This window comes from Anser anser (genome assembly GCF_964211835.1).
Source record: "Anser anser genome assembly, chromosome: 8".
NCBI classification, from domain to species: domain Eukaryota; kingdom Metazoa; phylum Chordata; class Aves; order Anseriformes; family Anatidae; genus Anser; species Anser anser.
The window spans coordinates 4,059,430-4,072,888 of NC_139728.1; the positions used below are offsets into that span (position 1 = coordinate 4,059,430).

Consider the following 13,459-nt stretch of genomic DNA (forward strand, 5'->3'; position numbering starts at 1 on the left):
AAAACATGAAGTCACTGCACACATTGCATACAAGCTACAGACCATCATCCAATGTGGTACTGACTGCCTTCAGCTGCAGAAGGAGGTGAGAGAGTGCAATACTGAGCAAGTGATATTTAATAGCTTGTTGGATTTGGGCTTTAAAAATTGACTCCCAGTTTTGGCTTGTCAAAGTAGATGATCTAGTTGTTTTTATTAAGCAAGGAAGTAGTTGTATAGAAGGCTTGAGGGTCAGTGAGATAACTTGCTTCTGCAAATTACATAAAGATGGGGTGTGACCCTGAAAGCATCTGTAATTCAATTTCTGAGTAGTTTCACTAACAAGTATAGCAACATCTTCTCCATCTTTCCACTTTTCAAGGACTAGTAAAGCTTAAACATTTACTCTGAACTTCCAGGTCACCTAATTCAATTCTCATAAAAGAAGCATGAAGAGCACCTAGGTATCATAAAGATGCCAATCACTAAAGTTGACTTGCATGTAAATGCTTCTTTTTTTTTTTTTTTTTTTTTTCCCCAGCACAAGGTAATAGGATTTGATTATCATAATGAGATTTACAAGGAATTGTTCCTGTCATAACTTGGGGTGGAAAAGCTGTGAAGTCTTTTTAACCTAATTTTTCATCATGCAGATTCATATAATGCAATAGTCAAAACTAATTTTCTTGCAAAATGGAAGAGAAAGAAGACTCTACTTTGTTATAACTCATGCATTAAGGTAACAGGCATTCTAGAAATAGCTAGCACATTATTTCTTCCTACGTTAGTGTGAGAAATGGAAAGACTGAATGCATGCCACTGAGTATGTGCATATGCATCTGTTTTCCACTGAATACATGCCTGGTGGTTCATATTAAAAATGCTAAGATGCATAGTCAGAAAATGACCTTTTTTTTTTTTTTTCTTCTTCTTCAGTAAGAAGAATCAATGAGTTCACCGAAGTTGCTTTATACTCATACGGACAAAATTGACCCTTATGCAAGTCTTCTTAATTCTGAAGTTCCCCTGGTAGGGAGAAACTAAATGCTAGTGATTTCCACTGATTTAAATTTCACTTAATTGGTCTGAAGGACAAAATCACAGTACTGCCTTCATCCCTCACTTTCTCTTCAAGTGCACCCTGAAAGTAACTCCAAAATACTTTTAATAGGCTGAGTTATGTGTTCTGCAGGACAATAATCTTCATCGATCAAAACTGGAAGAAAATACAGAATTATACCCTGCCATTGAAACTGTCTTGCTTCCAACTGCCAAAATACATAATGAGGGTTATCTCAAATGCCTCACTTAAAAGGGCAGAGCATGACAAGAGAGGCAGATCTGAAAGGTCCAAGAAGAGACTGGAACAAGGAACCTACATTGAAAATGTAAGCTACATAAAATCTAACACATGATAATATGCTCTGTGCCTACAATGCTGCTGAACTGAAAAGTGAAAATGAACTTTAAAAGATGCTCAGTGCAATTTAACTTGGAAACAACAAGCCATGGATAACTATTGTGAAGGACTCAGACAGAAAGGGCATGAGCTCTTTCGCAACTGAAGATGGAACAAGTGATTTTTGCTGCTCCCTGGACATCTAAAAGCAGGTGAATATCCACTAAGACACTTTGATTGTGAGCTTCATTAAGAAAATGGTATGCTGTTTGTTCAGACAGTCTTTCCATTAAAGGCACAAATAACTTTTTCATTATATACCCAGTTGTTTTATTTCATAGCTATCACATGCCTGAATTCTTGTACATACATCTTATCAGTGATCCAAAGAAAATCAGATTTTAACACCAGTGTTCAATGGTGTTTCATTGGAATCTTAAATAATAGGTATCCTTAACATCCTCAAAATATCATTTCCCATTAGCAGCAGGAAGTAGTGGTTCTGGAGTTATACCAAAGATCTGTCCCAGAGACATTTTCAGACAGGTAGCAAAATATTTGCTTTTTTAAATCCTTTCCAAGAAGTTGCAGAAAGTCAAGTACCATCAGGATTGTGGAGAACAACAGTGTGCTCTCACTGAAAATTTGTCAGGAATAAAATTCTTTTATTTTGATCTCTAGAACAAAATTTTAGGAACTTTTAGAATGTAGAAAGATGTATTTCCTAATTTTGACATTTTACATAAGCTCTTCGGCTACCATTGCAATTTCTAGGAGTTAAAAATCCAAGTCTATTTTTCCCAATAGCTAATCTAAGCTAACTGAATATCTTTTGTTCAACTTTATTCAGAGAGGAACAGTTGAAATATTTATGTGGAAAAAATTAATGTATTAAAATATGATGTTTGTATAAATTCTTCTATAAAGTACTATAAAATGTCTCCGTTTCCTAGTCTTAAGGGTACCCAGTCTTTCCATTCATCTTAAGGGTGAAAAAAATAAAATCTTTTCTCTTCTACATAGCGTCCATAACCCCCTTCATTGCAGTGAAACTTGTGCTCAATTAGTGTTGTCTCATAAACATTTATTACTAGATATGGTACGTTGTGGAAGATATTAGAGGGATTACTCTATGCCCTAAGCAGTATGTCTGGTAATACATATTACTGAATTTGCAAAATAAAACTATAGTTAGTATTCCTCAATGGAAATGATCACATATTCTTCACTGAAAGACTATTTTTTTTTTTGTGTGTGTAAGAAAGTTACTCACCTGAAACTGGCATCCCTTCAGGGCAGCAGCAGCATATTGTCACAGGTGATGCTACAGAAGTGCTAACTGCAGAAGCAGAAATGCTGAGAGGCTCTTGCTCATTGCATTAACACAGATTCCTCAACAGCAGAACTGAAACTAGAACTCTAAGCAAAAGGGAACTACAGGTGGTTCCCAACTCCAAAAAGAGTTGGATGCAGGATAAAAATTTTACCAAATTATTATTTTGATCTGGACGCTAGATTTCAGGTTTAATGTGTTTAAACGAAAAATGAAAGATTTTTTTTTTTTTAAATAAAAATATAATGACACAGTTCTTCCAGAATAGGAACCAAAATAATGCTAGGCAATACAAGCCTGACCTAATGCCCAAGGGCTGTGACAACGCATGAGGAGAAGCACTGATAACCCTCTCTGGTAAACATACATCTAACCCTGACGAAGTACCTTTAATAAGGAATTCACCCCCACGCTGAGGAAGACATTGCTTTCCAGATCTTAGTAAATTTATGTCCATTTGTTATCATATTTTTCAATACAGAGTTTAATACACCTAGAAAGCACTGACATGTGGCCAGACAGCATTTATTCTTTCACCATAAGGCACAGAACAATCTATATATACTGGGGGCAAGCTTGCAAGTTACTTTGGTAAAGGGTCTTTTGCCAAAAACCGTAGCTGCAGTTAATCAGAAAATATTAATAAACGTGGCCTAACTCGACTAAATAACAACTGAAAATGTAGGCAATTTAATTCATAATACTAGTGTGGAGAATTTCCCCTTTTGTGCCATAACCCAGTGTATAAGATGTCTGTGCACTACAGGTTTTCTAGTGTACTAGGATTTCAGAAACCCCTTTGCCCCATTATGTAAAATTCAAAAAATTCACTAGATTTAAGTAAAAAAAAAAAGAGAAAAGGCATGTCTGAGCCTCTTGGCAAGACAGTCACAAATGGTTAAAAAAATAATCTAAAGAAAACCTAGAAGTTCATTAAGGAAGATTTATTCTTCCTTTCACGCACAGATGACCCCCTAAATCTGTACTTCTTCCCTGTCTTACCTTGCAAAGTGATGTTAAGTGTTACAACAATTAAATCTGTATTCACCACCAGCAATACTGTAAAAAATTACTTGGAAAAAAAAAAAAAAAAAGAAGAGAAAAGAGAAAAGGGAAAAGGGAAAAGAGAAAAGAGAGAAAAGAGACAGCATTGTGAACTTGGGTAGATCACTTATATGCTTTTATTAACTGTGGTGTTACTGTGATCCATCTTTCCAGCCTCCTAATTTATAAGTGCCATAACTTACTACCAAATATAAATCACCTCCACATTTCCTAGATCTGTTCTGTATTTTCTCTCTCTGTCTTGTAGTCACACATAAATATCTCCATATTCATAATAAGAGAGAGACAGTACTATTGCTACAGTTTTCAGTGTCTTTTTTCAAATAGGTTTGAAGTATCTCACACAATGTTATCCACTGAACTCAATAAAAGATGACTATACTAATATAAAATTGTCTTGGATAAGGTTTCAAAATCTGAATTTAAACACAAACCAACAAACAAGCACTATTCCACAATACACAGCTTCAGTGTATCAGGAGTAATTTCTCTTTTACTGGAGGATACTCAGAATCAAAAAGAACTTTTCTGTATTAAACACCTGTTTTATTTGAAAGGGTTGCATTTGTTCTGTGATTAGTACTGAATTGCAGAGCAGGAAAAAATAAAGAACAAAGGTGGATACATTTTCAGAAGCCACGACAGCTTTAATAGAAACTTCTCAAAATTGCCCACACACGTCCTGGTCCTAACAACTGGGGCAGCAAGAGGTCTTGAATTAAATTTCCCTTTAATGTAGCCTTGTAATACAGCTTCTTTCATTCAGTCCTGACTAGCCCCTGAATCACGTGTTCCTCAAAGGCCACAGGGGAAATGAAGGGAGGACATTCCTCTCCTCCTTCCCAAACAGATAGTGGCAGGACCTTCGTAGGTGACAGAAATACCAGACACACAGATAATGCTGGGATGTTACACAAGTTAAGCAGAATGAGAAAAAAAAATAAAAATCTGCTCTCCCTTTTAGCTAGAGTCATCTCAAGAGCTTCTTGTAACAAGAGAAGACACAACATTTTCAGATGGAAATGTGATTTTCAAGTTGACAGTGCAACTCTAATTAGATGGGAGTCCAAGGAAAGAACATATCACTGGGAAATAAATAGGCTATAAAAGAAGAAAACCACCAATGTGGATAACCATGGAAATTAAGGGAGAGAACAGGAAAGAGCAAAGGCCATATGAGACATCTATTACAAAACATCAAGGTCAATACTACAAGTGGAGGCACAGAGAGGTAAATTGATAGAGATTACAGAAATGATCAAGGAAGCAAAGATCAAACATGAAGGAAATTGGCATTCTTACTCATGTGCATTCTGCCCTGACCACAAAAATGGAATTTTTTGTGTGTTAAAAATATTGTATCTGAAAAAAATTACATTGAAATATATCATAGCATTTAGTGAATGAATCAAAACTAAAATGAAGGCAGCTACAGAAAGCAATTTAAAAATATTTTAAATAAAGTTACAAACTCTTTGCTTCTTTTTTAAAAGCTATGTCCTAGATTTGCATTAAGAAAATCATTTTAGAAACACCTAACCGTGAGCAAGCAATTCTCCAAGTACAACTCCATATCTGAATATTTCTGTCATCTTTGCACAAAAGCAAATTTCTGGAAAAAAATATTTTGGAGCCAGGCATCATGATGCAGCTGGAGTGAGAGATTCCGTGGCTGCCAGTGGGCACCTGGACACCCCATGCGGACAGGCTCGGGGACAGCCCAACAGGCAAACCAGTGTTTACTGTCAGAGCTGCATTGCATGGTATTATCCCACAATAGCTTCTGACAAGATGCTCAGTGTAACTCTGTTAGTTTACTTTTGTTTTGTTCTGATTGCTTAACTAACTTTTTTGTTGCATCTTATTTTCTGTTTCTTTGACTTAACTAAGCCCAATGCAAGGAGCCTCCAGTCAGATCGTGAATAAAGGACGTGTACAAAAGACATTTACTATTCTGAACAGCTTGTACTTTGTGTCTCAGATAGGCAGGCATGTTTGTACACCATGTTCAATATATGTAACATTAACCTTCCACTTATTAACTCAGCCATTATAACAACAGTTTAGTAGTAATAACACATTGTATAAACAACAAACACAGACACACAGATACACACATGCACACTTGAATAAGATATTTTTTGACTCACTGTTTGAATGATGTCTGTGAATTTTTAGCATTTTTTTTCCCTCAATTTAAGACCTCTCTGTCTTTTTCTTTCTCTTTTCAGACTTCCAGCTTCTCCTTTTGTGTTTCAAATTGCAGTCACAGTTTTCCGGTTATTTGACCCTACAATTTAACAAGAGTTCCTGTTTGAGATAAAAATGGAACACACTAAAACTGATGACAAGTTCTGAGTCAGCCCATCTTTTTTTCCCCCTCTATCCTAAGGAGACAGTTTCATAAGAATAGCCATATCCCTATTTCTATGATTATAACAATCATTTTCTAAGGAGAATAATATTATCATATCTACAATTCACCATTTGTTGGAAACTTAAAATAAAGAAAAGCAAGTAAAAGTAATTAAAGAACATCTATTTTTAAGTCCAGACAAGTAAAAAGTCTACTCTTATAAGATTTCTATACTCAAGCTTCAGTTGCACTTGAATCCACGTGTTAGATTCTGTTAGGTTTTAGAAACAGAGCTTCTGCCTATACCTGTGTGGTCAGGTGGGAAACACAAAGCCCACTGATTTGCAGGGAGGACCACTGCGTGCTCTGACCGCTAGGATTAATGACTAAAAGAGCAGAACAATTGTTACCTGCCTTGTCCACGAACATCACAACTTAATTTGTTCACCAGTTCCACAAAAAGCTTCATAATTGTCAATTGCAGGCTTGAGGCACTATTTCTCTTTTTTGAGCAGAAACAACATCATGCCAGCTTCTTTAGTCCTCCCTACTTTCATACACTGACTACTCCCTCGTTGGAGTGCTGGCTGGAGGCATCCCTCCCTGAGCTGCCTGCCCGTGCAAGGGGTACCTCTCTCTGCCTCGGAGCCTGGCCAAGTTACAAGTCACCCAAACACTAGGCACTACAACAAGCGGCTTAAAACTTTGGTGGAACTAGCCCAAAGGTTGTCTTTCATCTCTCATTGTCTTTTGATGTATTTTTAATAACATCGTAATGCTTTTAATATATTTATATTATTCTTACAGTTATACTGAGAATATTCCACTCACTGCCAGGCACCAGAAGACACTGCCAAACACAGCAGAAAAGGGAACCAGTGTGCTTGACTTTTGAGGAAGAATATTTAGAAGAATAATACGTATTCACAGGAAATTAACTAAGCAGAAACTAAGTGGGACCATGAAAACACCCTACAAATACTTGAAGGGAATAAACACTGCATCAGGAAAAGACCTATTTATTATAAATAGTAAAGTAATGTGAACATTGGAATAATATCTGGACACTGAGTTCTATTAGCTTGTGGAGTCAGCTCCTGTATAAACATTAAAGCATCAACAATAAAGCATAATTTTAGGAAGGTAGTCTGAGTGATTATAACAGATAAACACTCAGACATTAAATAATTTTTGAGGTTTTGAATCAAGTGTCTTTGTGTCTTTTCCAAGACTAAGTTTATATTGGTCGAAGAAAAATATTTTCCATCATTTTTTTTTCTTTTTCTATTTAAATGTGAAGAACCATATGGCCATTTTGAAATATGCTGGCCAATATTTTCTCATGCAATAAAAATGCTGTTCAGCTATAGGAAACAGTACATTACTTTTAGTTCCCTTGAACCTGTCTCACTTCACCAGGAAGCATTCAGACAATGCCAGAATGGAGTACAAGTATGGAGGCCTTTGCACAGAAGGGTCAGTGAACAGTAATAACAGAATAAGCCTTTCAAATTTGCTTGCAAAATTTTTTGTTACTGGCTTTGAAGGAGAACAGTGTCTGTTTTCTACACTATAGTGTCAGACATTCATACAAAACAAATCTTCGCCCATTCCTACAGGGTAGCCAGAAGAGAGCAGTAAATCAGCACATCTCTTGCCTGGTGTGGTTAGGGCCTCTCCAGGGCAGCGTACTCTGTGGAATATTCTTCCCAGCAGCATATCCCATGGCTGCTGTGAGACGGAGAACCGTGAGATAATCTACTCCTAACAAACTTTCCCAGCCTCATGTTAAGGTTTGGTCCAGATCTATGATTAACATAATCTTTTGAGGGTATATTTACTATTATTTTTATGGTTTAGCCAGCTATTTTGAAATAGATGAGATAGCCAAAGTTATAAATGAGGTTGACAGAGCCACAAAACATCAAGGACCAAAATATGTTGCCAGTTAGAACTTTCACAAATCCTTTAAATCTGTGTTTACCAGCTCAGTTTTCCATACATTCTCTTCCTTGTCTCCTGGAGTGACTAAAGAGCAAATTGTCTTTTTTTTTCAAACCCAAAATTTCATGAATATTTTTTATTCATGAAATAAATTTGATATATACAAACCAAGTTTACATAACAATAAACTGAGTGTGGAAAAGATGCATATTCAGCACGCCCTTATATCGAATCACATTGCTTTACATGCAGCAAATGTTCTGATTTTATTGTGTTTAATATCTTAGTGTATCCAGCATGCTTAGGGGCTCTATAGCACAAAAAGAAAGTCCCTGTTGCAAAGAAATTGTCTTTTATTTGCAGGCATATTTGTATAAATACTGCAAATAAAAGCCAATGTTACTTATTTTAAAGTTGTGTCTCAACATGCTTTTATTTTTTATTTTTTTAAATTAAAAAACAATTAAACTTGTTTCTTATATTTTCAGTGTGGACCATGTGGCAATGACTGTATAAAATAACTGCAGTTCAGCTTAAATTTATGTAAGATTTTTGGCTTGTTAATAGAATGCATATTTTGATTTTGTAAAATCTTAGAAAAAAGAATTATTATTCATCCTCTTTCTAATATTTTCTAATTGCTATAATTATTCTACATAATTAAGACACATGAAAAAGCATGTTCTTTACAAGTATATAATCCTTTTCACTGTAAACAGAAAACATAACAGTAACTGCAATAACTATAATACTTTATGGTGAACCTCACTTGTTTTTCCACTGAACCCCTTTTTAATGAATCCTGAAATGACAATGTCTGCCATATAAACTGAAAATACTCCACAGAACAAAAGCATAGAAAGTATTCCTTTTGCCTTATTATATCCTCTTAGTACAGCTTCAGGGTTGCAAATACGTCACATTTCAGATTGCCTTATCCAACACAACAGATTTTACCTTCTGCTTTCCTTAAGGTATTTTACATTTTTTCCTTATTTTAACTCTGTTGTCTTTAGAAAGGATTTAAGAGTCTAACATTATCTTCCATTCCCTTTAATTAACATGTCAAATTATAAGTGAGGGTACCTCCTTAATCAGAAAATTTAGTACCTTCTGAATTTTGCTACTCGCTGCAAAGTTGCTCTATTTATAATAATGACCTGAGCTATTGACATAGCACAAAACATTTCCCACAGCCATAAATAGGGTCACTTAAACAAATTTCACACATGTGGAACTGCAATGAGTTCAATGATATTGTTCCAAGTTTACATGAGCGTAATACAGGAAAGAAAACTAAGGTCCAACAACACCACTTTCTAAAGCAATAGTAGAACAACTGTTGCTAACAGAAGTAGTTAAGCTGTTGAGGCAGGATACCCAAAATGAGCAATTTTAAAAACAATTTGGGGGATTATTTTAGTAAATGTACAAAATTCACCTGCCTGGTGCTCAAATAAAAGTCCTGGCAGGAAATGTAAGCTTTGTCTTCAACCTACATCCAGTTGTATAATTCTCCTGTTAACTCTTGGTTAACATTATGGTGTCTTAGAAGATTAATACCAGCCCTTTACAATGTTTCCATGCTTTTTGTTTTACAGATGAGCCATTTTTCTTGTCCTTCTGCTTTTCTTTTCTCTTCAGTTCTCTCATCTCCTTGCAATTTCTCTCACCATCTTGATCCTCTCTTCTTTATCAGATTCTGCCCACTAATGTTTCTCTCTCCTCTTTCATCCCCCCTTCCTCTTCCTTCCCTCAGCCTCCCCTTACTTCTTTATTCCATTCTCCCCTCCTTTGTTTTTCTGTCCGTGTCCAGTTATCATCAGTGTAATGAGGAGCTTTACATCCAGAGGCCACTCGTTGGGCATCCATAGCATTGCAATGGGAACGCAGGTGTTTGCAGGAACTGATGGAAGGGGAATACGAGCAATGACTGTCTTTAATATTGAAGCAAAATTACTGACTTTGTTTGTTTGTTTCCTCTTCTAGAACAGAAACACTGTCAATTATGAATACGAAAAGGGGTTCAGGACATCAGAGAAGATGGAGCAGGAGAAAGAAAATCCATTTCAGAACTGAGTTGGAAGGAAAGGAAGGAAACAAATGTTGTGCCCTAATGAATGTGGCAAGCTGTAAAAAATAAATACCGAACACAGACATGAGTCACTCCCTGAGCAGTAGCAAAAGGCCATATATTTTTTCACCATTTTATGGCTAAAAAGAATGCCATAATGACTGGACAGGATCTTCACTGAAACTAATAGCAAAGCCATTATAATGATTTCAGGATACCTAATACTTTGCATTCATTTCTTAAGTGCATGTAAGTCCTTTTTGGTCAGGAGTCACATATGGAGGACACAAACCATAAACTAAGTTTGTAAAAATGACTAATTGTGTAATTTTATGCATACAAAATAAAAGGAAATATTTCAACTGTCATCCGTTCCAACAGGGAAAAATGTGGAGCAAAAAGCTATTGAGAGGGAGAACAATTTATACAGAAACAAAGATAACACGTTTTTGCAGATTGGGACTCCCCATTATACACTTTCTGTGATTTTAGTTTGTTTCTATAAGCAGTTTCACGGACTGTTACAAAATGTTGCTACTAATGCTGTCATGAAATGAGATGTCTCTTGTGCTTATATTGTTTGTGTGTGTGTTATTTTAAGCAGGCATTCATGAAGTAACTTGCATTAAATTACCCAGACGTAATATTTTGCAAACAGCCAATGAAAATTATGATGAGTGTTCCTAATTAGCTGATCATCAAGCTATAATCATTTCAGGATAAATTAAGCTATGGATGTTATAGAAAAGTAATGAAGTGTTAGTGCCAGGGATTTTCTGTTGCTGGTTGCCTTTTTTTTTTTTTTTTTTTTTTTTTTAATGTGGTGCAGTCAGACGAGAAGGGCAGAAGAGATTTGGTTTGCCCTTAACCTCTGCTCACTTACAAATACAAATATCCCAAAGCTCAGAACAAAAATTCTGGTTTAAACCGAACATTTCATTTCTAAATAGGTTTCGCAGTAGTGAAGAATCATTTGTCCTTGTCAGCTTTGACCCCACTTGTCTTCATCAGGTTACTTTTTGAAAGAAGATTTCTATGATTACTTTCAACAAAAAAATGATGTACTGATTTAAATGGCCCTGAATGGCATTCTCAGAAGTTACACTGCTATCTTGAAAAAAGACTAATGAAGTAAGACCATCTCCCCTTCCATGACACTTCAGTGACTGACAACATATTATTAAAATTCATATGATACTCTGTGATGCAATTAAACTTAAGGTAGATTAATAGCCCTAACGGGGAAAAAAAAAAAAAGATTCATAATTATCTATCCAAATACTGCCTCCTTGCATGCATAACTTAAATATATATATATATACTGCAAAAACCACTAGCCAATACAAAAGGAACTAAAAATGCAAAAATTAGAATGTATTGAAAACTTCACTATATTGGAGATCTTTAAATCGATTGTAAAAGGAGCAGTGCTCAAAAGCATAATAAAATGTGGATATTCGAATAATCCTTCTTGTGTATTGATACCTGGGGCAACCTAAGAAGACCTTGCTTATATGGATTCTACTTGTCTGTGTTCTGTTTGTACATGAACCGTGGCAATTGGCAATTTCAGTTTGTTTCGCAGACATGTCCCTCAAAGCCTTGCTTAAGATTTTAGCTCTAGAGTAATTATGCTTTATAACACATTTGGGCCCTCAAGTTTGAATGAGGTCGGTATGACAGATTAGTGCATGCTGGACTCATTTCACAAATGCATTGGACTTTTTCCACTCTGGCATAATGCGTAGAAAATTTCCAGTGAGGATGAGTTCAGAATTTTAAGAGACTGCAATTAATCTTTTGTCACTCTTTTCTTAAATGCGGATCTAACATGTCTACCTTCCATCCTAATTCCAAGACTGGCTTTAACAGTCTAATTTGTCATGTAAAACAGCTGTTTCTGGATCTTCTGTTACACCAAAGTAAAGAAACTGAGGTGGGTATGCATTTTGAGACAGGCAATATTGACTTATAATAAATTGCAATCTGTTTTTTTTTAAAAATTATTTTATTTTAAAATTATTTTAATAGTATTTTATTATTTTATTTTAATATGGGTCTAAAGAGATGAAGCCAGAGTAGAAGAGTCATTGTAAAAGTTCTTTTACATACTACCCTTCCTGCCTCCTCTCTCTGGCTTTCTGAATACTGATGAATCTGCAGAGCCATATAACAATGAGAGTGTCATGTATGAAACTCAGCTTTACTTTGCTGCTCTCTTAGCTGCAGGTTCAAGTTTCTTCTGGCTAGTTTGAACAGATAACTTCGTTGCAATGTTAAATTTGTCTTATTAATTTACCTACTAATTTTAAAAGATCTTGTAAGAAAGCTAAATAGAAACAGACCACTGATCATTTTAAAATATATATATAACATGTAGGATTACAGCAATAGTAAGAGACACATCATATATCAGAACTTTCACCAACTAACCCTCATTAAAATCCCCCTGAAGAAACAAGAGTATTATCACCATTTCAGGCAGCAGTTAATCATCACCGAGTCCTTTTGGAACTCCACTGGACACACAATGATGGGAAGCAGGAGCATGAGAAGAGGAGCTGGGCCAGAAGCTGGACAGCATCCCTGCCTGAGTTTTGTAGAAGTCAGAGGGAAATGCTACAGGACACACCTTGAAGACTATGAGAATTCTGGTAGCTCAGCATACTTTGTTTTAGCTCTGACCAGCAACCAGGGAGAGCACGTCCATATCTAAATTTCACTCTAAGCTCCATTAGAAATAAACAAACAAACAACCAAAAAAAAAAAACACCCCAAAACAAAACGGCTTCTTCAATGCTTGCTCTGCTTGTTAAAATAAAACTGCCTGTGGATGCACAGAACACTCAGGGATCCAGCATGTAAGCATCATTTTTTCTCAGGGGCAAGTTATCACAGATAACGTGTTTTCAGAAACCCAGTTTGAGCTATCTTGGACATTGTTGAGAAATATGAGACAGCTGCAGCCTCTACTACTTCAAATAAAACCGTGACACTCAACGGCTCTAAAAATTCAGCTCCTCAGAGTTTCAAATAGGACAGCTAGAAAAAGAGGCTCATTGTGTTACAACTCAGTGGTATGACTTTTTTAGTTTTTTAATTTTTTTTCCTTTTGGCTTCTATTGAGCTTTAATTATGATAAAATATGTAATATAAAAATCAGTAATTTCTACCTATAGATAAGAGTTTTAAATAAAATATGAAATGCTGAAATTAAATGAACTGTATGCACATAGACTTGTTTGTCATTTTTAAATGTTTTATTCGTTTTACCATCAGTAGTCCCACTGAGTAGAAATCAAGTTTTTC

General features: G+C 35.6%; 1 protein-coding gene across 8 annotated transcripts in view; it reads right to left on the bottom strand.

Annotated features, from left to right (window-relative positions):
- Nucleotides 1–13,459, bottom strand: part of LOC310903460 (uncharacterized protein) — a 490,104-nt gene that overhangs the window by 48,995 nt on the left and 427,650 nt on the right. For 4 of the 8 annotated variants that reach the window (XR_014587547.1, XM_083846779.1, XM_083846778.1 and 1 more), the window contains one exon: nt 5,927–6,066. The exons of 2 other annotated variants lie outside the window; for them this stretch is intronic. The gene's annotated coding sequence lies outside the window, so the exon portion shown is untranslated. Of the gene's footprint in view, nt 1–5,926; nt 6,067–6,542; nt 6,958–13,459 lie in introns of those variants that run through there. 2 more of the 8 variants (XR_014587548.1, XR_014587549.1) reach the window with 2 other exon arrangements.